Source organism: Protopterus annectens, chromosome 2.part0 (genome assembly GCF_019279795.1).
Source record: "Protopterus annectens isolate FY-2018-M chromosome 2.part0, PAN1.0, whole genome shotgun sequence".
NCBI lineage: Eukaryota > Metazoa > Chordata > Ceratodontiformes > Protopteridae > Protopterus > Protopterus annectens.
This window is the reverse complement of record NC_056728.1, coordinates 208905849-208933340: the sequence shown is the minus strand read 5'-3', so window position 1 is coordinate 208933340 and position 27492 is coordinate 208905849. Positions and strand designations below refer to the sequence as shown.

Here is a 27492-nt window from a genome sequence, read left to right as displayed (position 1 = left end):
CATCCCTTGAGTCTGGCTCCAGGAGCAGAATCTTTTCCACTTTTCTGCTTAGGATTTTCTAGTACTAGGCCTCCTTGCTCCAGAATGACATCTAGCACCTGCTTACTGAGGGATGCTATTGGAGAGGTCAGGGAATTAGCCAGGCTGCAAGGTTCAGGGTTTGAAGCTAAGGGGTGCAGAATCTGGCCCTCCTGCTGGGACAGCAGGGAAGAGGTCTGAGGCAGGTGCCATGGATCCAGCAGTGACATACTGCACAAGACGGGGTACCAGTGTGGTGTGGTGTGGCCAGGCTGGTGCAATCAGTATTGTCCTTGGTTTGTCTTGTTTGATCTTCAGCAGAACTTTCGAAAGGAGAGGCAAAAGGGGAAAGGCATAAACTGAGAGGCTTTTCCAGGTGAAGGACAGAACATCCACTTTCCAAGCTTGACTGTGGGAAGTCCTTGTACAGAATTTCCCCAATTGGTAGTTCTGAGGGGTGGCAAACAGGTCTATCTCTGGGTTCCCCCATTTGTTTCTCAAAATGTTGAATATCTTTGGATCCAGTTTCCACTTGTGTGGGTCCATGAGATTTCTGGTTAGGTAGTCTGCCATTGAATTTAATTTGCCTGGCAGGAATTGAGCTTGTAGGTGCACTTGGTAGCTCAAGGCTGTGTTCCACAGAGCCATGGTTAGTCTGCCAAGGGGATACGAGTGGGTCCCCCCCCTACTTTATGTAACACATAACAATGGCGTTGTCTGTCTTTATCAATAAGTGTCCTGGAAGAATGTGGTCCTTGAAGGCTGTCAGGGAATTATGTACAGCTAACATCTCTTTTTGATTGATATACAGGTGCATCTGACTCGGGTTCCATTTACCCTGAATGCACTGCCCTGCCAAGTCAGCCCCCCATGCATAGTCTGATGCTTCTGTTGTTAGGGTTTGGGCGGCAGGGGCTAGAATAAATGGCAGTCCCTTGTTGTGATAGCAGGCCTCTGCCCACCAAAGGAACTCTGTCTTTATACAAGGAATGATAGGAATCACCGATTCCAGGTCCTAAGAATGTTGACACCATAGGCTTTTTAGATACCACTGTAGTTTCCTCATATGCAGTCTTGCATATGGAATTAGTATAATGCAAGAGGCCATGAACCCCAGGGCTTGCAGGATATTCTTTGCAGATAGCTGGGTCTTTGTGGCCAGTAGTTTGAAGTAGGCTGTCAAATAAACTTGTTTCTCTGGCGTGAGGTAAGCCATCTGGGAAGTTGTGTTCAAGCTTGCTCCCAAGAATACAATTTGTTGGCAGGGTACTAGATGAGATTTCTTTTCATTTACTGTGTACCCCAGTGAGGTTAGAAGTTTCTTTACAAATGCCAGTTGACTTAGTAGCATGTCCTGGCTTTCTGCCTGAATTAGAGACAATCGTCCAGGTATGGCTATACTTGAATATTGCTTTGCCTACAAAATGTAATGACTGGGGCTAGGCACTTTGTGAATACCCTGAGCACAGTAGATAAGCCAAAGGGAAGTGCAGAGAACTGATAGTGCATGTAGCCTGCTATGAAGCGTAGTTATTTCCTGCAAGATTCTCTTACTGGAATGTGCAGGTAAGCTTCCTTTAAGTCCAAGGTTGCCAACCAGGCATCTTTGCCTAGCATAGGAAGCAGCTGATGAAGTGTTAGCATTTTGAATTTTGGGATTACCAAAAAAGGTGTTTAGAATAGAGAGGTCCAGGGTAGGACGCCAGGAGCTGTCTTTTCTGGGTACCAGGAAAAGTCTTGAGTAAAAACCTTGTCCCCTTTCTTCTGCTGGGACAGGTTGGATAGCCCTGATACTTTGAAGAGAGAGAACCTGCTGTTGAGCTTCTGCCCACTGATTTGTAGGTAGATCTGGCCAACTGTTTGAGGTTGGTAAGGTGTGGAAGTGGAATCTGTATCCTTGGGAAACAACATTTAAAACCCATTTGTCCTGGGTAATGAGTTCCCAGTTTTTTGCATGCAGTGCGATCTTTCCCCCATAAGGGAGCATGCAGTTGAGCAGGGCTTGGAAGGTTTAATGATAAGTCATTGTGATAGTTTTCCATAGGGGGGTGTCTTGCTACTTCCAGCTTTGGAAGTGGAAGCCCCCTATTGCTTAGTCCTGTGAGTACCTTGAGACTGTGGTCTAGGTAGTCTGCTGTTCCTGGGTTTGGACTGAGAAGGCCTGGAAGAGACAGGAAAGGACCAATTCTTAGAAGGCCAATGCCTACTGAATCTGGGAGGCTGTACTTGCAGGAAATCTAACAGTTTGCTTAGATTTAGCTTTTTCGTCCATCTTTTTAAGGACTACTTCTGCTTTGTTGCCAAACAGGCGGTATTAGTTTAAGGCAGCTTCCAATAATTTAGCTTTAACATGATCTGGCAAATTTTGCTCCTTAAGCCAAACATGTCTTCTAAGAACCGACCCAGTGACGGCAGCCCTGCAAGATGCTTCTAAAGAGTCAAAACCACATTGCAAAGTATGTTTACAAACTTGTTCAGCAGAATGCATTAAATCCTGTAATTCTTTATTTTCAGCACAGTCAGGAATCAACATCATTTTCTGTTTAAGTAGTCCCATAATATGTTGCTGATACTTTAACATATGAAGCTGGCAGTTTAAGGCCCTAATGGCTAAAGTAGCAGAAGTGTATACCTTCTTACCCCATCTGCCCAAGGCCCTGGAATCTCTATCAGAGGGGGTAGGGTTTTTGGCAGTAGTAGCCTTAATGCCTTTAGGTCCCTGGAAAATGGTTTCTGGGTCCGCAGTAGAATTCTTGAAAAGGAACTTATGAGAGTCAGTTACTCTGCAATACCCGTCAGGTTTCCTGGGAGCTGGAGGAAAAGTGTCTGGGGCCATGCTAGATTCCAAGATGGTATCATTTACAATGTCCAGGACAGGAGGGATAGCCAAAGGCCTGTGTTGAAGTAGGAGTAAGAATTCCCTAAGCCTCTTTTTGGAGTCAGAGGAATCCTGGCTTTCCCAGCGGAAATGCTCCCTAAGAGTGTGCAAGGTTTCACCAAAAGAAAAATCTTCTGGAGGGGAAGCAGAGGGAATGGAATCCTCTGCATCAGAATCCTCATAGGTAGATAAGGGCAAATCCTGGTAGGCAGAAGAAACAGAAATTTCAGTATCCTGATCAGAACAGTCAGAAGGAAAATCAATTCTAGGTCTCTTAGAGGGGGAAGGCTGGCTTCCTCTAATTAAAGTAATAAGGTCTTCAGCCATTCTTATCATTTGTATTTTAGGCATATGAACCTGACCATGCAGTTTGGACGGCTGTTTCCTAGGCGTGGGTCGAGTTTCAGGCCTTGAAGAAGAAGATGGTGTGAAATGCAAGTCCATAGGCTTGAATATACCCTCAGAAGCTGGGGCCTGCACAGCGGCTCCGGACCCATCCAAGGTAGAGACATCCACAGGTTCCATAGTCGAAGAAGCATCTTGTGGCATACCGGACTCCAAATGGGTCTAAGTAGAGGCCTGCGAATCTTAAGTAGCAGGTATCAGGGGCTGCAAAAGCGCCTCACTGAGTAGCAGCGAACTGGCGACTAGCTTAACGGAAGTGTTGTCGGCAGCTTTAGACCTATACGGTCTGTCTCTGTCTTTATCTTTATGTGTTTTTGGAATATCTGTAGTCGGGTGGCTTACTGATGCCATTTCTGGATAATTAAACTGAGTACCAAAATAGTTTGATGCAAAAATGAACAGACAACGAATAAGGCACACAACCGACAGCGAGTGACATCGTGGTCTGGGCCAGAGCAAGGAATGCAGTACAAATGAAAATCTTTATGAGGTATTTGTTTTCCACAGGTAATACAATTAACTTTTACTGACATCAGTTTAGAGCAAGAAAAAGGATCCCCAACGGGGTACTCAGCTTTTTTGAAGACTTTGGTTCTAAAACTCGAAAATGAAAATTTCAGGAGTCGGCTGACCGGCACTTGTGAACTGCTTCTGCTTCGGGCACCGCACAGCAAGAAAGACTGATGTAATGGCGCCGGCTGCATGCTTTATACCCCTGACGTCATGGAAGATGAGACAGCATCCGACGCAGGATCCAAGACTTTGATAATCAGGCCGGCTAAGGGCTACCTGCAGGCAGATAACCCCAAATGTAATGACTGCAACAGTGAATCACGAAGAACATCAGGTCAGAGGAATAGACTGCGGTTAAATCTCACAGTTACTTTGAGAAGAAAGAAGGGTTACTATTCAAGGAAAAAAAAAAAAGCTTTGAACTTACCACAAGGGAGTAAGGAGACCATGTGATGTAACCTCCAGGCCTTGTGTCACACACTCAGGAAGCTCAGGATGTAAAGCTTATACACATTGGCTGGAACATTCCCCACCCAATCATGCTTCACTTTACACACTACAATTGCTCTTGTTATAATGCTAAGCTCAGAGAAGGGCAAAAGACAACAAAACTCTAGATTAGACACATCACATGAGAAGGATAGAAAAAGAAGAGAACTGCAGAGAAGATGCTCTGCAGCAGGGGGGGTGGAAGAAGAGTATGACACTGAAGACGGACCCTCTTCTTATACATGTCTGACTTTACATTAAGTACAAAACATGACCCACCTTCAGGAATCTCTAGGACAGAGAGTCTCAAGCTAGTCTTCATGGCTGATCATCGTAAGAACATGTCAGTAAAGAAAGCAGTCTTGAAAGAAGACCTAGAAATAAAATCCAGCCAAGCGCAACTGAATACAATTAGCTAATCAGAGAAGGTGTGAGCTTTGAAACTTTCTTACAAAAATTTAGATTTAGCAAAGGACACAAAACAACTTCTTGTCATCCCTACAAAAACATTTTGTTCTGGCCACACAACCTTTACTACCTGTGGACATGACTAGAACATGCAGTAAAAAAAAGACATGCAGATTTATTTGATTTGTGGCAACGCCTGTTAAGAAGAATGAGTTCTCTCTCTGTGTATCACCACATCTTTGCAAAAATTATGTACAGAAGGCACAGAAGGGCTTGCATGCAACTCCAAAATCCTCCTCAAAGAGGACAGAAACTTCAGTTCTATTGAAACAGCAGGATGAATGTGTACAAGAGAGCTTTTCAGGTAGAAGTCCCAAAGAGGGATAGGATCTCGAGAAAGACATCTATAAACATAAGAGTGTACCTACAATTTGTTAAGGAATATGTGATTGAGAAGGTGGTGACAAATATTTAATGTTGTGGTAGGCTTTATCAGAATTAGACAGATCCTGTGAGCAAATGGTGTTCTTTCAGGGTCCTCCCCCACCGCAGTACAAATTTGCAGATTGTATATATACTTTAGGGAGATGTCAGAGCGACGCTTGGCAGTTAGCACAGAGGATTAAAGCTATGAGAGGTAAAATATACTACTTCCAACTTTCTCCTACTGTGCAACTCCGATCAAGACACAACCTGACAGTGCTCCCCTGATTAGTCTGAAAAAAATGTCTCTGAGGATCATTGTTCTACACCAGTTAAAGTAAATAAATTAAACAAATAAATACCAAGAAACTATTAGCAGACAATAAGACTATGCTCATTGTAAGACAGCCAAATAAAAAAAAGACCGGGATCAATATAAAAGATGGAAAGAGCTGTCAAACTAATTTTAATGGAAAAATAGCCATGACAACAGTTAACATTTAAGATACATAGGAAAGGGTCACAGTAACAAGCGGCTTTGAAGAAACCTATGATTTTGCTGGATGCCACAAAAAGAGGGGTCCATATGTTTTAGTTAAGTCTGATTAAATAATATAAACTATCCTTTATGAAAAGGCAGAGCTGTTAGCTACCAATGGAACTAGATAAGTCATGCTGGAAAACCTTAGGAAGTAAAAATCTGAGTGGGATTTATATGAGAGATGAGACAATGTCTTGGAAAATAAATGTAGTGTTTTCTGCAGAAGAAAAAGGACTTGGGAGTGGGAGAAGGTACAGCTGCACAAGTAAAATTACTGTAACTGTAGATGCTGTAATAGAACACTGTTGCAGGAGCCTAAGTTATCTGGGTCCTAACTAATGCCAGAGCCAGCTTTTCAAAGTTTTAGGGCACCCTCCACACATGATATAACTGTTAAGAGCTTGACAGAAACCATACAAAAAGACAGTTTGAGAGCCAAAAAGAATAGTTGTGTAAAATCTTACCATAACCATAAATGTCCTCATCTTCCACGTTGCAGTATTCCAGTTGAGGGATTTCCTACCATCAGGCAACTCATACGTGGGCTCCTACACAAAAGCTTCAGCTTGGCTGTTGCAGTGTGCATGGGACGTCAGACGTAAAGCCATAAACCAGGGACCTTAAATGTGACGTCTGCATGCACAATCCTCAAAACTTGAAGATCAGCAGGTAGAGAGGAAGGATGCCATTGGGGAGAGGTGTGTGGCCTCGGTTTCATTTAGTAGATTAATTAGATCCAGGACTTATAGTTGGGACTAAAGGAGAAAGTATAGGGGGTGATGGCAGGTGGGAAGGAATACTGCAACATGGAAGAGAAGGACATCTATGGCTATGGTAAGATTTTACACAACTATTCTATGTCCTTCTATGCCTATGTTTATTTATTTAATTTTACATTTGTTAACTAGGAAAGTCCGACTGGATACATGTCCATTTTCAGCAGAAGCTCGGGGAGAAAAGCTCCACATTGCAATTAAGTGACACAAAGTTGTGGTTACATAGAAATCTAGACATTTAACAAATCAGTGACAAATTATAGTCAAGGTTACATTTAAATCACACAAACATTGTAGGTTTATGGTATAAATATACAGAGATAACATTTTACATATATGAAGTGTGTAAAAAGAAAGAAAAGTATTTCCAGGTTGAAGGCAAGGATGATAGTTAAGAGAAAAGGTGGTTAGGTAAGAAGGAAGTTATAGTAAATAGTATGTAGAGGGGTAGAAGAGCATAACTTCAGAATGGGCAGTATAACAAGTTATCTTCCTAATAATATAATTCTAATGGTTGTAGAGAAGTGTATGTTGTAAAGGTGGGGAATGGTTATAAATGGGTATTTTACCTCTGTGAGCTATGTTTTTTCTTTCCTTTGTCTTGTTACTTTTTGGGTTAGTCTGGGTTTAGACATGGACATAGCTATGTTCTTCTTACCTTTTTCTTGTTATTTTTTTGGGGTTAGTCTGGGTTTAGACATGGACATAGCCAGTCTCTGTTTATATACATCTTTAGGGATATTTTGAATTGGGGCAAGGAGGATGTAGTGGTTAGTTCAGCAAGAAGCGAGTTCCATTTTTTTCCAGCAGAGTTGGAGATTAATGATTCTCCAGCTGAGTTGTTGGCTTTGGTAGATTATACTAGCATTCTGTTGGATGAGCGGCGGGATGCTAGGTTGCTTAGGGGGTAATAATATTAGTCAGAATGGGAGTACTGGCAGGTTGGTAGAGGATTTTATGAATAACTATGAATTGGTTATAATGGAGCTGATTGGATAGTTTTAGTCAGCCTAATATGTAAAGATTTTGACAGTGGTGGGTTCTGTAGGCTGAGCCTGTGGTAAATCTAGCTATATTGTTATAGCAGCTAGTGATTTTGTTAAGGTTTGATCTGCTTAGATTTGTGAGGATGGGTGAGGCGTAGAGAAGGGTTGACAGCAGATGTGTCCGAGCTATGGCGGTTCTGGCAGATGTGGTTAAGAATTGCTTAATCTTATACAAGGAGCCTACTTTTTTGTTAACTGTTTTTATGGTTTTGTCTATATGGCCATCGTACTTTAGATTATCAATGATTATTCCAAGAAGTTTAGTGCAAGGTTCAGGAGCGATTATGGTGCCATTGTTAGATGAGATTGTAATTATTGGTAATGTTAGCTTACGGGGTAGGGGAGAAAGGTAGTAGATTGGTTTTGTTTGGGTTCAGTAGGAGACTACAATTATTGAGCCAGTTCGCTACTTTGCTGAAAGTGATTTGGGATAGGGATTTTAGTTCTGTGGGAGTGGAAGCAGAGCAGGTAAGTGTAGAGTCATCTGCATACTGTATACAAGTTGCATCTGGGATAACTTTGGGTAGGTCATTAATGAATACAGAGAAAAGGAGGGGACCCAATATAGAACCTTGGGGTACTACAAGGGTGACAGGTAGAAGGGGGGATAGATTGTCTTTCCATAGAATAGCTTGTTGTCTGCCATGCCGGTAAGAGTGGAACCAGTTGATTACTGGGATGTCTAAGGACAGTGATTTTAGAGAGTCTAGGTGTAGGTGGTGATTCACCATATCGAATGCTTTTGATAGATCAAGAAAGAGGGCAGAGGAGAGGTTATTCTGATTACGGTTGTGATTTATTGTGTGAGAAAAGGAGAGAAGGGCAGTAGTTGTACTATGGGCAGGTCTAAATCCGTGCTGGGTTGGGGCTAGGAGAGTATTCTGAGTAAGTAAGTTCTCTGAAGTACAGGCTAACACAGATCTTTGGCTAACTAAATTTGCAGATGACTGCAAACTAGGAGCCATAATCGAAACACCTAAAGATGTGGACATCCTACAAAAGGGCCTCACTGAGACAGATGCCTGGTGTCAAAGTCATGGTCTCAAGCTCAATGCCAAAAAGTGCACGGTCATCCCCTTTGGTAAAAACTCTGTACCCATGAACTACCACATAGACGGTAGTCTACTTAACACTGAAAGTGTGATAAGAGACCTTGGGACACAGGTGGACAGTAGTCTCTCCTTTGATAACCACATCGCCACAGTGGTCAGGAAATCCTTCTACGTGGCACACCTCATCACAAAAGGTTTCTCATCCAGAAAAAAAGAGGTCATTGTTCCCCTCTACTCATCACTCATTAGACCCATTATAGAGTACAACGCCCCTTTTGGTATGTACCTCACAAGACATCTACAACAACTGGAAAGGCCGCAGAAATACCTCACAAAGAGGATTACTAGCCTCAAACAGATGCCCTACGCAGACCGACTCAAAAAACTCCAGCTTTACTCCGTTGCATATCGCCTACTCACAGGCGATCTCTGACGAACATACAAAGTTATGTCACACCCAGAGCTGTTGGACATGCTCCACTTCCCAATCCCTCCGAGCTACAAGCTCTAGGGACCTAAACCTTGTCACAACAAAAAAAGTACAGTTTTGTACCTACCATAAATGTAGATGTCCGAACTGGATAGCATCTGCAGTCATAACAACTGGGTTGTCCTGTCGTCAGGCAGCCCTTCAGTCGGCCGGATTCCAAAGTCCGGGTCCGGCTTCGGTTGATGTCGCACTTCACCCGACGTCATCTCTGTTGGTCTTCGGGTATAAAAGCATCAGCCGACGCCATTTTCCTCAGTGTTTCTTGCCCCAGATGCCAGTAGCCCTCTTGAAGGCTAAAATTTGGATAGATGCCAATGTTTCCAAAAAGATAGAGGTAAACACAAAAATAAGCATGTATGTACATATATACAAACAAATACACCATAAAAGACTCCCCCACCAGCTAGCTATTAGGAGGGTAAACACCCTAGGAGTACCACAGAGGGAAGGAGGGAGGGTAATCCTGACTGCAGATGCTATCCAGTTCGGACATCTACATTTATGGTAGGTACAAAACTGTACTATGTCCTTCATGGATGCATCTGCAGTCATAACAACTGGGTAGAATACCATAGCCAACTAGGGAGGAGGATAAAAGTAGATTATGGTGTGTTTAGGATCCCTTGCAGTACAGCAGTGGCAAACCCTGCTCGGGATCTGGAATATAGAGGCAAATTATAATGCTTGGCAAATGTATGCACGGAGGTCCAAGTAGCCGCCTCAATAATGTCTTTGGTTGCCACTCCTCGTAAGAAGGCTGTGGTAGTGGCTGTTGCCCTTGTAGAATGAGATCTTATGTTCTGTGGAATTGGTTTTCCATGGAAGGAGTAACAGAATCGTATGCAATTTCCTATCCATTTGGAGATTGTCTGTTTGGAAATAGCTTTTCCTTCCCTTCCTGTTGCATAGGCTACAAAAGTTGGTCAGTCTTTCTGCTATTTTTGTTCTGTCCAAGTAGTAGCGTAGCTGTCTATGTACATCCAAGGTATGCAGTATTCTTTCCCTCTGTTTTGTGGGTTGGGAAAGAAGGTAGGTAGGTGGATTGCCTGGTTTAAAGACACTCTGGATACCACCTTAGGCATAAATGTAGGATTAGTCCTCATGGACACTCTATCTTGGTGGAAGATTAGGAAGGGTTGCACTGCCATTAAGGCCTGTAGTTCTGAAACCCTCCTTGCTGAAGTAATTGCCAGTAGGAAAGCAGTTTTCCATGACAGGTGTTGTAGGTCTGCTGTTGCTGCTGGTTCAAAGGGTGATAGTGTCAACTTTTCTAGCACAAAGTTTAAGTCCCAAGCTGGTAATGGTGGTTTCCTTGGAGGTTTTACATTCTTGATTCCTCTGAGGAACTGCCTGAGCAAAGGGTGTGAAAAACAGGTGGATCAAAGCTGTATTCTGCTGAAATAGCTGATGCATGTATCTTGATGGAGGAGTAGGACAGGCCTGAATGAAGAAGTTCGGCCAGATACTCCAGAATGTTAGGCATATCTATGTTTGACACATCTTTTCCTCTTTCCGTACTCCAAATGACAAACCTTTTCCATTTTCCAGCATAGTTCCTTCTTGTTGAAGGTCTGCGTGCTTCAAGAATAATGTCTTTCACTCTTTGGGAAAGTTCTGGATTAGCTGCTGCTATGTGATGTTCCATGCAGTCAGTTGCAACGTTTTTAGGTTTGGATGTATGATGCTGTAGTTGTTCTGAGTTAACATCAAAGGCATCAGAGGTATTAGCCACATATTGTTCCGAGACATGCTCCTCAGCAGTGGGTACCAGTGTTGTCTTGGCCAGTTTGGAGCTATCAGGATTATCCTTGGACGTTCTTCCTTGATTTTTAGTAGTACTTTGTGTATCAAGGGAAGAGGTGGGAATGCATATGCTGTTAGGCCTTTCCAGCTGAAGGAGAGCGAATCCACTTTCCATGCTAGTGGGTGGAATGTCCTTGTGCAGAATTTTTTGAGCTGGTGATTGAGAGGTGATGCGAATAGATCTATCTGAGGCATTCCCCATTTCTTTGAGATGGTCTTGAAGATGTCCGGGTGCAGCTTCCATTCGTGGGCATCGATGTGGTTCTGCTTAATATGTCTGCTAGAGTATTTTCTTTTCCCGGTACAAATATTGCCTGTAACTGGATGTTGTAGCTGAGTGCCAGGGTCCACAGCTCCAAAGTCATTCTGCATAGGGGTATGAATGAGTGCCTCCCTGTTTGTTGATGTACCACATGACTGTGGTGTTGTCTGTCCTTATCATCAACTGGCCCTCTTGGAGAAATGGTTTGAACTTTTGGATTGCCAGTTTTACTGCCAGCATTTCTTTTAGGTTGATGTGCAGGTGAAGTTGATCCTGTGTCCACAATCCTTGCACGCATTTGTCCAGCATGTGGGCCCCCCATCCTAGGTCTGAAGCGTCTGTTGTGATGGTCTGGCTTGCTTGACATCTGCGAAAGGGTAGGCCTGGGTTTGACTGACATGCCTGAGCCCACCATAGGAACTCCTGTTTTAAGCATGGAATTAGTGGGATTTCTGTTTCTAGGCTGTGTCTGTGTTGGGACCATAAATTCTTTAGGTACCACTGTAGTTTTCTCATATGTAGTCTGGCAAATGGGACCAAGATTATGCATGATGCCATGAAGCCCAAGGCCTGCAGTACTTTTCTTGCTGTTAACTTGTTCAGTTTTGTTAGTGCCAAGAAGTAAAGAGGGAGTTCTTTTGTTTTTCTGTAGTCAGGAATGCCATTTGTTTTACTGTGTCCAATTCCGCCCAAGAATGTCCTTGTTTGGGATGGTATCAGCCTTGACTTTTGTAAATTGACTGTGTATCCCAGTGCTTGTAGCAAGTAAATGACCCTTTGTAAATCTGTTGTCAGCTTGCTTTTGTTGTCCCCTTGTAGCAGGCAGTCGTCCAGGTATGGGTAAATTTGAATTCCCTGTAGTCTGCAATGGGCGATTACTGATGCCAGGCATTTTGTGAATACTCTGAGCGCAGTAGATAAGCCAAAGGGCAATGCTGAGAATTGATAGTGCTCTGATCCTGCAAGAAATCTGAGGTATCTTCTGCAGATTGGTCGAATGGGAACGTGCAGGTATGCCTCCTTGAGATCTAGAGTTACCAGCCAAGACTCCTTGCCCAGCATGGGAAGAAGTTGCTGTAGGGTCAGCATTTTGAATTTTGGGACAATGATGTATGTATTTAAGGTGGACAGGTCGAGAATTGGTCTCCAACTTTTTTCCTTTCTTGGGACTAGGAATAGTCTGGAGTGGAACCCCTTTCCTTGCTCTGCTGTTGGCACTCTTTCCACAGCTCTCATGTTTGCTAACTCCATTATCTGTTGTAGTGCCTCTGTTTTTTGATTTGGAGGTAGATTTGGCATTCCTCTTTTGACTGGTAAAGTGTGGAAGTGAAACCGGTAACCTTGATCTATGGTTTGTAAAATCCACTTGTCTTTTGTTATGTAGTGCCAGTTCTTTGAAAATAAGGTTAACTTTCCGCCTAGAGGAGCTGCTATTTGTTCCCTGGTAGGCGGATTTAGGGTTAAGTCACTGTGGTTGTGCTGATGTAGTGGTTGTGTCTGTGCCTCTGTTGTTACCTTGCCACTGTCGTCCTCTGTAGGCACCTCCTCTGGATTGGTTTCTGCCTCTGGAACGTCTATTCCTGCCCCTTTGAAATTTTGTGGAGTCAGGAAAGGACCAATTTTTGGCAGGCCAGTTCCTGCTAAACCTTGGGGGTTGAACCTGCAAGAAATCTTTAACCGTTTGAACAGATTTTGCCTTTTCTTCCATTTTCTTCATAACCTGCTGGGCAGGTGTACCAAACAAACTTGTCTTATCCATAGGAGCATCTAGCAACTTAGCTTTAACATGATCCGGTAAAGCTTGCTCCTTTAGCCATGCATGCCTTCTTATCACTGTGCCAGTCATGGCTGATCTAAATGAAGCCTCCAGTGCATCATAGCCACATTTTAAGGAATGGTTGCTAACCTGTTGTATGTTATTTACCATTTCTAATACATATTTCTTATCAAGAGATTAATCAGTGGTTAGTTTTTTAGTTAACTGTTCAAGCATAAACTCTTGGTATTGTATCATGTGAAACTGACAGTTTAAAGCTCTAGCTGAGAGAGTAGCTGAAGTGTAGACCTTTTTACCCCATCTGTCTAATGACCTTGCTTCCCTTTCAGAAGGAATAGGGTTTTTAGCTATGGTCGCGGCTACTGCCTTGGGACCCTGGGATATAGTTTTGGGGTCTGCAAGTGGGGCCTTGTAAAGGTGGTGATGAGTATCTGGCACCCTGTAAAATCTGTCTGGTTTGGCAGGGGCTGGGGGTAAAGAATCTGGAGCGGAGCATACATCATTGAAAGCATCATCCACCACAGAGAGAACAGGAGGTATAGCTAAGGGCCTGTGCTGTGGGAGGTGCAGAAAGGTCCTAAGTCTTTTTCTGGAGTCTGAAAAATCCTGTTGCTGCCATTGGAACTGCTCGCATGGCATGTAAGGTTTCCCCAAAGGAGAATTCTTCTGGTGGGGAAGCAGCTGGAATGGATTCTTCAGCATCAGAATCCTCAAAATTGGAGAAAGGAACCTCTGGCTGGTCAGTTATGTCTGATTCATCAGCAGAATCATCAGAGGACACTGGCTCAGGGGGCTCTGCCCTAGGTCTCTTCTCTGGGGCCGAGAGGCCCTGTCTGGGTGAGATTGAGATCCTCTAATTAATGAGATTAAATCTTCTGCCAAAGTAAGCATTTGAGAACTAGAAGAGGGCCTGGTTGTGGGGGTTTAACAGGCACTGTTTTAGTAGTCTTGGCTGCTTTAGCCCTGGCGAAGGCCTTAATGGACATGGCTGCTGGAGGCCTAGCAGCACCACGTGCTGGGGTAGAGACATCCAAGGGAATGGTGTCTGATAAGTCAGTGGCAACCACCGTAGTGGATAAAATTTCTGAGGCCGATTCAAGAGTGGTAGCAGGGGCCTCAGTTGTAGAGATAGGTTCAGCTGTACTTTGATCAGTTTTCTCGGTTTCGCCGAAACCGAGACACTCGCGTTTGCTTAACCATGGTTTCGGCCGAAACCGCGGACCGCGAGTGTCGGTCTTTATCTTTGCGTTTTGGCAGATTGGGTAGTCGGAGGATCCGGCGGCATAATATACGCAAAATCAGAACCAAAAACTGTTCTGCAAACTCCGACCGACGCCTAAGCGTCGTCGGTTGAAAGAAGCACAGGCCGAACAGGCTGCTACGTCGTGGGCTGGGCCTAAACAAGGCAGACAATAAGAGTGGAAATCTTTATGAGGTATTTGTTTCCCACAGGTTAAACAATTATTAACTTTTTCTGACATCGGCTGAGGCAAGAAAGAGTCCCCAACGGGGTACTTAGCTTTAGAAGTCTTCGAAGTAGTATTCGGTAGAAGTAATCTCTGGATCCGACCGACCGGCACTTGCGAACAGCTTCTGCTTCGGGCGCCACGCGGCAAGAAAGACTGGGGAAAATGGCGCCGGCTGATGCTTTTATACCCGAAGACCAACAGAGATGACGTCGGGTGAAGTGCGACATCAACCGAAGCCGGACCCGGACTTTGGAATCCGGCCGACTGAAGGGCTGCCTGACGACAGGACAACCCAGTTGTTATGACTGCAGATGCATCCATGAAGGACATCAGAACATGCTGAAGGGATAGATTCCTGTCCCAGAGACTTCCCATAATCTGGAACAGACTACCTATCTATGTCAAACAGAGCTCCTAATTAGCACTCTTCAAGAAAAATCTTGATGACTGGATGGGTAATAAGAAATTCACCCCGGGGATCACTTCTGTGATTCTGCTTGACAGGGGCACAGGAAAATAATTTTCTTGGGTGGCGAAAGCCAGGGTACCTTTTTGGCTAGGCTTGTATAGGCCCTAGGGCCAATTGCCTAGTACCTACCTATGAACCTATAAGGTGAGTTAGAATTTGCTTCTGTATGCATTTCTCCATTATTTTGGCTAAGGGAGATAGGATGGTTATAGGTCTGTAGTCAGAGTTCAGTGGAGTTTCCAGCTTTATGAAGTGGAATAATGTGAGAGATTTTCCAGATGGAGGGGATGTAGGATTTGTGGATAGTACAATTGATTAAGATGGAGACAGTGTATGCTATTTCATTAGTGGCCTTTTGTAGAAACTCCGCAGGAAGTAGGTCGGCTGCCAGGGTGGTGGGTTTTAGTTCCTTAAGTAGGGATTTAATATAGTCTGTGGGAATAGGATAAAATTTGAAGGGAGGGATGTTTACCTGAGTGGGTGTGACTGTTGTAGAAGAGGTGGGAGATAGATTATTAGCTAGGGACTGGACTGTTTCTGTGAAGAAAGTATTAAAGGTCTTTGCAACACATTTAGGAGGTGGTTGCAGGGCAGCTGAGGGGGTGGGGGTTGAGGATTTACCTGGGTAGAGCAGTTTATTCAGACATGACCAGAATTTTGAGGCTGATTTTAAAGCTTTTGCTGTAAATTGAAATAGTAGTTTTGTTTGTCTAACACAATAGACCTTTTTGCTTCATTTCTCATTTGTTTGAATCTAATGTGGGCTTGTGGGGATTTGGTGGCTCTCCAGGAGGTCCATGCTGTGTTTCTAGCAATAACTTTTTGTCTAGTAATATTGGTTGGCCATGGAGCAATTTTGTTTTTGGTTCTGATTGTTCGTGTGGGAGCATGTTTGTTCTAAGATGGCAAGGAATCTAGCACTGAATTCTGAGACTGCTTCATCAACGGGAAGTAATTTAAGATTGGCCCATTTGCATGAGTTAAGATTGGCCTGGAAACTAGTTAGGTTAAAGTTCTTTGTATACCTAAGGGTTTTTAAAGGTGGTTTGGTGAGACATGTCATCCCTTTTTCTGATTATATAGGTTAGCAGGTGGTCGCTCATGTCCTCAGGTAGGGTGCTGATTTGTATAACTGAGGTTTGTTATTTATTAAGATCCAATCTAGGATACTTTCCTTTTTGTTGGGCTTATTGATTCTGGTGGGGGTAGTAATCTGGGAGAAACCATGTAAGTTGATATGGGTGGTGGGGAAGTTTGATGAACATGTTGTTCAGTCTATGCTGAAGTCCCCGAGAATTCTTGGAGGTGGTTAGTGTATAACCATTGGAGGGGGCATTCTAAGGTGTCTATGTTGTTGCCTGGGGGAATATAGCTACATACTACGTTTATAGATTTGTGTTTGTTAAGTTGGACTTTTGAGATGATTGTTTCGGAGTTGGTAGTTGTTATGTCTTGTGCTGTGCTAATTGTGGATACCTCAAGAGTGAATTTATATAGGATGGCTACTCCGCCTCCTTTCCTACCTTTCTGGTCAAGTCTTGTATTGTAGTTGGGGGGTATAATTTCATTATCAGGGATAATGGGTTTGAGCCAGGATTCTGTAAGGCATAATAGATCAGGGGAGTGCACGTACAGGAGGGCATGCAGATAGTGGATTTTCTTATTTATACTTCTGATATTTAGGTGACAGACTAGAAATGAATTAGGGGCATCATATGACCTTCTTAGTTTAGTAGGAGTACTATTTGTGGGGTTAGTGGTAGCAGGTGAATTTGAGCCTGGGTTAGGGTGGATGTCACTGTCGGCTATGAGGCTAGGTAAAATGCTCCTTATGAGTTTAGTGAATTTTAGTTGGAGTTGGTAATAGTTTTTAGTCCTAGGGTTTATATATGTAGGTTGTATGGGATGGAGAGGTTTTGTAGTAGTGCAATTGGAGAAGAGGTGGGGTAGTATTGGTGTGGGGGTGTGTGGTTGGATGCTAGTGGTGGTAATTGAAGTAGGATACTGAGAGTTAGGTAGATAGTGGAATTCATAAGCGGTGAGAAGATAAAGTATTACAAGTGGGGTATGAGGTAGTAATGTGGTCTAGGTTTTGGAGATAAGGTGGGAGTTAGTGGAGACATTGTGGGTTAAAGTAGTTGGGATAGAGAGTATGGGTGAGTTGGGAGTGTGGGTTGGGTGTTCAGAAAGGATGACTTGTGGTAGGATGAATGTGATGTGTGGGAATGGCCGAGTAATTAGGGGGTGTGGTTAGGGTACTATAAATGTAGGAGCACTGGGGGCGGGTGGAATCTGGGGGCAGGGTGGGGGAGTGGAGTGAGCCTGCAGGGTGAACGGAGCGGGTAGACTAAATTCTGAGAAAACAATCAGTGGAGTGCTGACTGTTAAGGTAAGTTTAAGGGGAGACAGTAGGCTGTGCAGCTGAGAAATGTATAGTAAAAAAAAGAGGGGTAAAGTGGGCCTACCAGACAGATAAATATATCAGTAAGTGGATGTCTGAGATATATATTTTAAGACAGGAAGATAGTTATTCAAGGAGATTAGACCTGGGAAGAGGGCGTCACCTAGTGGGCAAAGGTTGTAATGTAACAAAGGCTACTCGCAGGGCTAACAGCTCTAGTGTGAAAGGGAGGATAACACAGAAGTAGTATGAGGAGGCTATAAGAGGGAAAGGTATGGGAGTTGGGAAGGTTTTGGCTGCTGTCTGTCCTGGCTAGGGAGTGTATAATGAACACCTGGGGTTATATAACAAGTGTATTATTTACAAACAGTGGTTTTAAAACATACTTTCGTGTATCCTTGAGGGAAATTGTACCCAGAGAAAGGTTTGGCTATGTTCCTTAGCTTGGGGAAGAGGCAGCAATCTTAGACAGGGCAATAAACCCAAAACCTAGTACAGGTCAGGCAGATTGGAGTGCTGGGTACATAAAGGGAGAGAAAAAAAAGTGGTGAAGTAAGCAGTAGGTCGGACACACTTTCTAAGCGATTAACAACTAAAGACAGTACATTTGTAATCACTTTAACGAAGTATCCACTCGTTAGTATTCCAAATATTCTTTGAGGGTAATACAGTAAAGTGCAAGGTAGATGCAGTTTTCTAGTGAAATTTATACAGTAGGGTATAAAGTATCAGTATAACAACAACTATACAGGTCTAGTAAAACAAAGCAGAACATGGAATACACTAAGCATCCATACACATCATGGTGCAGGTAACAGTAGCCCAGCATGGAGAAAGGGTTAGTAGATACATGTGTAACTGTTAGCTAAATACTACTTGTGTTCTCTTGTTTAAAAAAAAAGAACCCCTATGTAACTAATTACTACATATATGGGGCCACCCTACCATGAACTCTAACCTAATTCAGCATTTTAGCCGAAGGAGTAATAATACAGCTTTAATGTCCTTTTTTATATCAGATAAACCACACATCTGCAGTCTAGTATACTACTGTATTCCAGTTGTGGGAGAGTACCACAGCTTAGTTGCATGAAAGGGATGTGGATGCTGAAGAGGATTCTACAAAACCCTATAGGATGGCCCTGGTGAATCCTGCCCTAGCTCTGGAAACTTGGTCCAATTTGTAATGTTTGGTGAAAGTGTGGATAGTGGACCAATTGGCTGCTTCCAAGATGGATGCTGTGTCCAGACGTCTCATGAATGCCTTGGAGGTGGCCACCGTACTAGTGGAATGGGCCTTTTGGAATGGGCCTTTACTCCCACTGGAGGATTTTTTCCAATGGTGACTGTAACAGAGACAAACAGATTTCCTGATCCAGCAAGCGATGGTTTGTTTGGAGACTGCCTTGCCCAGGGTTCTGGGGTGAAAGGAGACAAAGAGCTGCTTAGATTCCCTAACGGTTCTGGGTTTTGTCCCAGTAGAATCTAAGTTGCCTGTGCACATCCAAGGAGTGCAGAATCCTCTCCCCTTCATTAGTGGGGGAGGGACAGAAAGTGGGTAAGTGGATAGATTGGTTTGGGTTGGTTTAGAGACAAGTCATTAACCACCTTGGGCATAAAGGAGGGATTGGTCCACAGGGTGACTCTGTCTTTGTGGAGGGTGGTGTAGGGAGGGCAGGCCATTAAGGGCTGCAGCTCTGAGACCCTTCTGGCTGAAGTGATAGCCACCAACAGGACGGTTTTCCAAGTACACATCTGTAAGGAAGAAGACCCAGCGGATTCAAAAGGGTGCTGGGTTAGTTTTTCCAGGATGTAATTGAGGTCCCAGGGAGGAGGGATAGGTTTGTTTGGACAGCCTCATGTGTAAGAGTCCTTTAAGGAAGAGCTTTATGTCGAGCCTGTCTAGCAAGGGAGAATCCAGGGGCAACTAGGCTGATACAGCGGAAGGTGTACTTTCACTGAAGAGTATGAAAGTCCGCTTTTAATCAGTTGACACACAAAAGTGAGAACAAGGGGGGTATCTGCCGAACAAGACTTCCTTCCCTTGTCCAGACACCATTTAGTAAATCTTTCCCACTTAGCTAGGTAAGATTTTCTGGTGGTAGGTTTCCCTTGCCTCCCTCAGGACTGAAAGCACGTCCTCTGAGTAATTGTGTCTGAAGGGCATCAAAAGTTTATCACCCACAGAGTCGGGGATAACATCTGCAAGTGTGGGTGGAGGACAGTTCCATTGTCTTGTGTCAGTAGGTCCACCTTTGTAGGGTAACTTGTAGTGATTGCCCTTGGCTAGATTGAGAACTAGGGGGAACCAGCACTGCCTTGGCCAGTAGGGTGTCACTAACAAGATTCTTGGTTTGTCCTTCTGTATTTTCAGGAGGACTTTCTGAATCACTGGAAAGGGGGGTGGGGGGGGTGGGGATAAAGAAACTTCCCATCCCAAGAGATGCTGAAAGCGTCCACTCTCCATGCTAGAGGGGGTGTATCATTGAGCAGAAGGTCTGCAGCTGCCTGTTCTGGGGGGAGGCAAACAGGTCTATTTTTGGAGTACCCAACCAGTGGATTATGTCTAGGAAGACCCCTCCTCCCTGTCTAGCATCCAGTCGTGCTGTGATGAGAAGGTCCCGCTTTGGAAGTCTGCTTGCTTGTCCTGCGAGGGGATGTAGGTCGCCTGCAGGACCAGTTTGTGGCGAGAGGCTAGGTCCCATATCAGCAGGGTCAGCCTGCACAGCTGGTAGGCCTTTGTTCCTCCCTCTTTGTTGAGATACCACATAACCGTGGTGTTGTCGGTCACTATCCAGAGCACCCCTGGGACCAGAAGGGGGATAAAGGTCCTACAGAAAGACCTCACTGAGACCAACGACTGGTGTTAGAACCATGGCCTTACGCTAAATGCCAAAAAATGTGTCATCATCCCCTTTGGGAAAAACCCCAGTTCCCATGAATTACCACATTGATGGTAGTCCACTGAACACAGAAGGCATTATAAGAGATCTGGGAATACAGGTTGACAGCAGCCTCTCTTTTGACCACCACATTGCCACTGTGGTCAGAAAGTCCTTCTATGTGGCACATCTCATTACTAAGTGTTTTGGATCCAGGAAGAAAGAGGTCATTGTCTCCCTCTACTCTTCCCTCTTAGGCCAATCATAGAGTACAATGCCCCATTTGGCATGTACTTCACTAAACACCTGCAACAACTGGAGAGGCCACAAAAGTACCTCACAAAGATGATCCTAGGCCTTAAATGCTTGTCCTATATGGACAGATGCAAAAAACTCCAACTATTCTCTGTCTCATATCGTTTACTTACAATCTCTGCTTGACTTACAAAGCCATGACTGACCCAGCTCTGTTAGAAATGCTACATCTAAAGAAATCCAGTCCCTCCACACCACATGCTCCAGAAACCTCAACCTCATTACTACAATCAACAGAAGGTGCTGGAGGGACATGTTCATAACCGAGAGACTGTCCATGCTATGGAACAGACTTCCCATACATATCAAATAGAGCACCTCACTGGCCCTCTTCAAGCAAAATCTTGATGAGTGGATGGGAAATAGAAAATTCACCTCAAGGATCACTCCAGTGGCTCTACTTGATAGAAGCACTGGGAACTAAGGTCAGATGGCACAATGTCAGGGTAATCCTAAGGACTAGGGTTGTAAAGGCTCCAGGGCCATTAGCCTAGTACACAACTATGAACTTTAAAGCTAGGAAGACAGCTGTCATTTCCCTGATATTGAAGTGCTTGCTCTGTAGAGAAGGGTGCCAAGTTTTCCTGGACCCAGTAGGATGCCAGAGTTACAACCCAACCTGAATCTGAGGCATTTGTATGCATTGTTTGGGTTAGGGTGGGTGGTTGCAGTGGAAGTCCCGGGTTTAGATAGACATGCTGGATCCACCATCTGATTTCTTTCTTCAGACAGGGAAGGAGGGGAATCTCCTGTTCTAAGGGATGTAGGTGTTTTTGACCAAATGTTTTTGAGGTACCACTGTAGCTTGCACATATGCATTCTTCCCAGTGGTAGCATGGGGATGGTTGCTGCCATTAAGCCCAGGACACGCAGGAATTGCCTTGCTGTCACCTTCTGGGAATGGAGAATTTCCTGGAAGTGGGAAGTCAGGGACAGAACCTTGTCCTGTGGGAGAAAGGCCTTCATTTTGTCAATCCTGATTCTGCAGCCTAGGAAAATCTTGTCCTGGCCTGGGTTCAAGGAGGACTTTGTGAGGTTGATGGTAAACCCTAGTTTTGCAGAAGGGACATGGTGAAGACCAGATGCCTTGAGAGGGTATCTTTGGACTCTGCTAGTATTAAGATGTCATCCAGATAAGGGCAAACCTGGATTCCCTGCGTTCTGCAGAAGCCAATGGCTGGGGCTAGGCACTTCTTAAAGACCCGGGCAGTGGATAAAACAAAAGGCAAGGCAGTAAATTGGAAATGTGAGGATGGCCCAGAGAAACGCAGAAATTGTCTGTGGGAATTCCTGATTGGTATGTGACGGTAGGCTTCTTTTAGGTCTAGGGTAGCCATGAAGGCCCTGGGTGGAATAAGAGGCAGCAGAGTGGGTAGCGACAGCATTTTGAAGGGGGGTACCTGAAGGTGTAGGTTTAGAAAGGAGAGATATAAAATGCTTCCCTGAGGCCATCTTTTTTGGGGACCAGGAAGAGACAAGAGTAGAATCCCTTTCCTTCCTGTCCTGAGGGGACAGGTTCTATTAGTGCCTAGCTTTACAAGTTCTGACAAGACTTGTGGTAGGAGATTAATTTGTTTTTTTTGGTGGAAAAGTAATACTTCTCCTGGGTGATTTTTCTTTCCAGGATAGGAAGTACCCTTTTTGGATAATGGATAAGACCCACTGATCTGTGGTGATGGCTTGCCAGAGGGGGAGACAGTGCAGAAGGTGTGCAGAGAGCGGTAGGTGGGTCAGGCAGTCACGCATTATTGGGACCTCCTCTATCCTGAAAGGGTTGTGTGGATTGAGGAGGTTGTACATTAGGTCTGGACAAAGTAGGTCTTGCCCCTCTTCTAGACCTGGAAGAGAAGGCAGCTGCTGGAGGAGGGTTGCACCTTACAAAAGTGGTTTTAGCAGGGTAGTTTCTGTAATATTTGGGAATGGGGACACCAGCAGATGCTTGATGCCCTGTAATTCTTTATTTTTTCCTGCAGGTTTTTGAAGAGATCTGCAGATTGTTTTCCAAAGAGGAAGTTGTGATCCAGGGGAGCATCCAAGATTTTGGACTTTTAAGTCCTCAGGTAGATTCTGCAGTCTTTGCCAGGAGTATCCATTAAGGACAGAAGCAGATGCTGCAGAGCGGGCAAATGCTTCTGCAGCATCGTAGATGCATCTGATTGAGTGTCTGGCTACTTGCTGAGCCAAAGACAGTTTTGGAGGCCATGTCAGCCTTAATGGGACTGTCAGGCATAGATGTCAGCATGGAGGAGGTCTGAGACACTAAATCTAGAGCACATTTAGTCATGTGGGTCTGATAATTTATGCCTCTGAATGCCAAAATGGAGGATGTGTATACTTTCCCATCCTATCCATATATTTGCTATCTTTATCAGTGGGTAGGAGGGAGGCGGAAGGCAGCAGTCTAGACTGTTTATCAGGAGCAGTGGCAATAACATCTGGGTCAGCCAAAGGAGGTTTAACTAGGAATTTTTGCTTCTCTGGCACTTTATAGAAGTGGTTTGGGTGCTTGGGGGCCGAAGGCTGGGACTCTGGGGCCTTAGAAGCTGAATTAAAGGCATCCAAGTAAGCACGAAGCACTGGAGGGATTGCAAAGAGGGAGGGTGATTCCGCTTGAAGCAGCTCAAAGGACCTCTTTTGGGTGTTAGTCATTTGGGAAGTATCCCATTTGAAGTAATCTTTCATCTTGGTGATGTTCTCACCAAAAGTAATATCCTCAGGGGGAGAATCCCCTTCCACAGATTTTTCATCAGGGGAGTAATACTCCTGGGGAGAGGCAATCTGAGATGTGTATAAAATGGAGTCCTCTGACGAAGAAAAGGAAGAATCATGCTCTTCCTCCCTAACCTGAGAGGTCATGGGTGGGAAGGAAGAGGTAGAAGCAGGCCTAGGGCTCAACAAAGGCAGAGTAGAGGGAGCTGAGGCTGAAGGCCCAAGGGCCATGAAGGCCTGCATTAGTGAGGAAGAGAAAGCCTGCCAATCTGGAAAGGTTTCTGGAGAAGAGGAGGTATGCTTTTTTTTTGTTTCTTTTTGGCTGGGTGGAGGTAGGAACCAACCTAGTGTCTGACTTTGAAGACAACATTTCCGAAGGCTGGATCCTGGTCGGAGGTACCACAAAATCTGGTTCTCCCTCGACACTGATGAGAGTCAGTGTATGGGCAAGCTTCGAGGACGTGCCGGTCGTCGGCTGTGCAACGGGCTTCCTCAATGGTTGTTGTTGAAGTCGACAGAACCACTGAGCGCTCAAACTCCTAGATGGGCAGTTGGCGGGGTGTTAGTGGCAGGCAAGGATGGCTTAACAATCTTGGCCTTCTTTCGCAGAGGTTCGTGTTCGGCCTCCGATGCAGGATCCATTCTAAGAGCTAACCATTTTAGGTGCTGGTTTTCTAGGTAAAGATTTAAGGCGGCCACACAGCTGTGCAGGGTCTTCAGCAAAAATAATGGACAAACTGAGCAGCTCCAGGCCTAAGCAAAAAACACACTTATCAGGGGCGTCTTTATGGGGTATCTGGCACCCACACTGGCACTTTCCTTTTTTACCTAACATCAGCTAAAGGCTACAACAACCAAGCCTAAGCAATAACAATTAGCAAAACAAGAAAAAATAGAAACCCAATGGATTACTTATCTTTACTGATGCGACATCTATGTAGGACCAATCGTACGATGTGTACGTCATCTGCGGCTGAAAAGTTCTGAGGATTGTGCGTGCAGACGTCACATTTTAGGCTCCTGGGTTTAAGGCCTTACGTCTGACATCCCACGCATGCTGCAGCAGCCACGCTGAAGGTTTTGTATAGGAGCCAAAGTACGAGTTGCCTGAGGGCAAGAAATCCCTCAACTGGAATACTGCAACACAGGAATAGAACGACATCATCAGATTTTTCCTGCCCCAAGAAGGGAAGCATAGCCTGAAAGGAAAAATGCTAGAAAACAACCACAAGTGTAACAATACACAAAAGGGTATTTATATATAAAAACCCTGGAAAAAAAAAAAGAAACCAAAACAAGAGGGCTGGAGGGAGGATAACTACTGCAACAGTGATCTATTAGAACATGTGCTGAAATAAGTTTACTTACACAACTGCACTAAGTTCAGCAATTGATCATGGTTGCTGTAGCCTAAGATATATGGGTAATTATACAGTAAATGCTCATTACTGCTCAAAAACGAACACACTGATTAGCCAACCCAACCAGCCTGCCTGTTGTTCAAGCATTTACTAGTAGAAAAATGTCAAGCGGCTGAAGTACCACTGAGCGTTCAGACTTTCTATTGGCATATGCTCAGGGACAGAGCAAAATATAAGAAAAATCAGGTACATTCTGCAAAACTAAATAAAGAGAAACCTACCAGATTTTCTTTATATGTCTGCTCTGTCATCTGTACGTCTCTATTTTTTAATAGTTAACAAAAAACAGCATAGACTCTGTTTTCTTTGTCACTTCTCCTGCACTACTGTACTATGGAATCGTGGGAATATAAGTCCCACTGCATGGGCAGTACATCAGAAAACAATGAAGAAGGCTGAAGTCCCATTATACAAGGCAATTATTATTATTTAAAAAAGGTAAGCAATTTCTTAAATAAGGTCATACTAGCAATAATTCACTCCTGTTCATGGGTATATCAGGATTTCCCCATGGCTAGCTTGGTTTAATCACACCAACCATGAGTAAATCCTGATATATCCATTTACAGTTGTGGATATTAAAGCCTGATATACCCACGTACAGTCATGGATTGTAAATCCTGATATACCCATGCACAGTCCAGGATATTAAATCCTGATATACCCACGCACAGTCGTGGATATTAAATTCTGATATACCCATGCACAATCATAGATATTAAATCCCAAAATGCACAGCCATGGATATTAAATCCTGATACACCCGTGCACAGTCAAAGATTACTGCTTATTTCCCATATATTAGAAAAGTACAGTTTTGTACCTACCATAAATGTAGATGTCCGATAGATATGCAACTGCAGTCATAACATATGGGTTGTCCTGCCTCAGGCAGCCCTCGGTCGGCCGGATTCCAAAGTCTGGGTCCGACGTCGGCTGATGTCGCATTTCTCTCCGACGTCAAAGCGGCTGGAGTACATAAGCATCAGCCGACGCCATTTTCTTCAGTGTTTCTTGCCCCAGATGCCAGGTGCCCTCCAAGGAAGGCTGTAATCAAATTGGAAGACAAAAACAGGATTCCAGACAAATAAATGAGCAATAAACAGATACACCATAACAGATATCCCCAGCTAAGAGAAACAGGGATAGGAGTGGACCCTAGGCATAGAGGGGTATGGAGGGAGGGAAAATCCGACTGCAGTTGCATATCTATCGGACATCTACATTTATGGTAGGTACAAAACTGTACTATGTCCTTCAAGAATGCAACTGCAGTCATAACATATGGGTAGAATACCATAGCTTAGCTGGGGGAGGAGGAATGCTCTAGGAAAAAGATGGTGTGGCAATCAAACCCTGCAGGACTGCGGAAGCAAAGCCTGCTCTGGATCTGGAGTATAGAGGGAGATTGTAGTGTTTGGAGAATGTATGCACGGAGCTCCATGTAGCAGCTTCTAGAATGTCCTTAGTAGGCACCCCTCTTAAAAAAGCTGTAGAGGTGGCTGTAGCTCTGGTGGAATGAGGTCTGACATTGGTTGGAACAGTCTTTCCATGAAAGGAATAACAGAATCTGATGCAATGTCCAATCCATTTTGAAATAGTCTGTTTTGAAATTGCTTTTCCTTGGACTGCAGGGGCGTAAGCTACAAAAAGTTGTTCAGACTTCCTACTGGTCTTGGTTCTGTCCAGGTAGTATCGAAGTTGTCTATGAATGTCCAAGGTATGTAACAGTCTTTCCCCCTTATTCTCAGGATTGGGGAAGAAAGCAGGCAGATGAATAGCCTGATTTAAAGAAACCCTAGATACCACCTTTGGCATAAAAGTAGGGCTGGTCCTTAATGAAATCCTGTCTCTGTGGAAAATTATGAACGGTGGTATTGCCATTAGGGCCTGTAGTTCCGAAACCCTTCTTGCTGAGGTAATTGCCAACAGGAAAGCTGTCTTCCATGAGAGAAATTGCAAGTCAACTGAAGCTGCTGGCTCAAATGGAGGTAGAGTCAGTTTTTCTAGGACAAAATTGAGGTCCCAGGCTGGCACTGGAGCCTTTCTTGGTGGCTTAATGTTCTTGATTCCCCTGAGGAATTGCCTTAGCAAAGGATGTGAAAAGACAGGCGGGTCAGTGTTATATCTAGCTGAAATAGCTGATGCATGTATCTTTATGGAAGAATATGAGAGTCCATTCTTTAGCATATCTGCCAAATATTCCAGGATGAGTGGGATGTTCAATAATGATGCATCATGTCCCTTGCTGGTACTCCAAATGCTGAATCTCTTCCATTTTGCTAAGTAAACCTTTCTGGTGGATAGTCTTCGAGCCTCTGTTAGTATCCGCTGAACTTCCTTGGAGAGAGATAGGTTGAGGTTTTTCATGGGATCTCCCAGGCTGTTAGCTGCAGTGTCTGAAGGTTTGGATGCACTGTTTTGAAGTTGTGTTGAGTCAAAAGTAGAGGCCATTGGGGAAGGGCCCACTTCTTGGTGTGACATATGCTCCGTAGTAGTGGATACCAGTGTTGTCTTGGCCAGTCCGGAGTTATTAGGATCCCCTTGGGTCTCTCTGCTTTGATCTTTAGTAATACTGAGGTCATCAGTGGCAGAGGTGGGAATGCATAGATTTTTAGGAAGTTCCAGTTGAATGAGAAAGCATCTATTTTCCAAGCTTGTGGGTGGTATGTCCTTGAGCAGAATTTTTGTAGATGATGGTTGAGGTGAGAGGCAAATAGGTCTACTTCTGGCCTGCCCCATGTCGAAGTGAGCTGTGTGAAGATCTTCGGATGTAACCTCCACTCGTGTGGATCTGTGAAATTCCTGCTTAGGCTGTCCGCCAGCACATTGTCTTTGCCTAGAACAAACTGGGATTGTAACTGAATGTTTAGGCTCAGTGATTTTTCCCAAAGATGCATTGTCAGTCTGCAAAGGGGGTAGGAATGGGTGCCCCCTTGCTTGTT

The 27492-nt window shown here is 44.3% G+C and overlaps 1 protein-coding gene across 1 annotated transcript in view; it reads right to left on the bottom strand.

The window, feature by feature from the left end:
- ANKLE2 (ankyrin repeat and LEM domain containing 2) overlaps window positions 1–27492 on the bottom strand; it is a gene marked incomplete in the record, with an annotated part of 2117323 nt that overhangs the window by 1475091 nt on the left and 614740 nt on the right.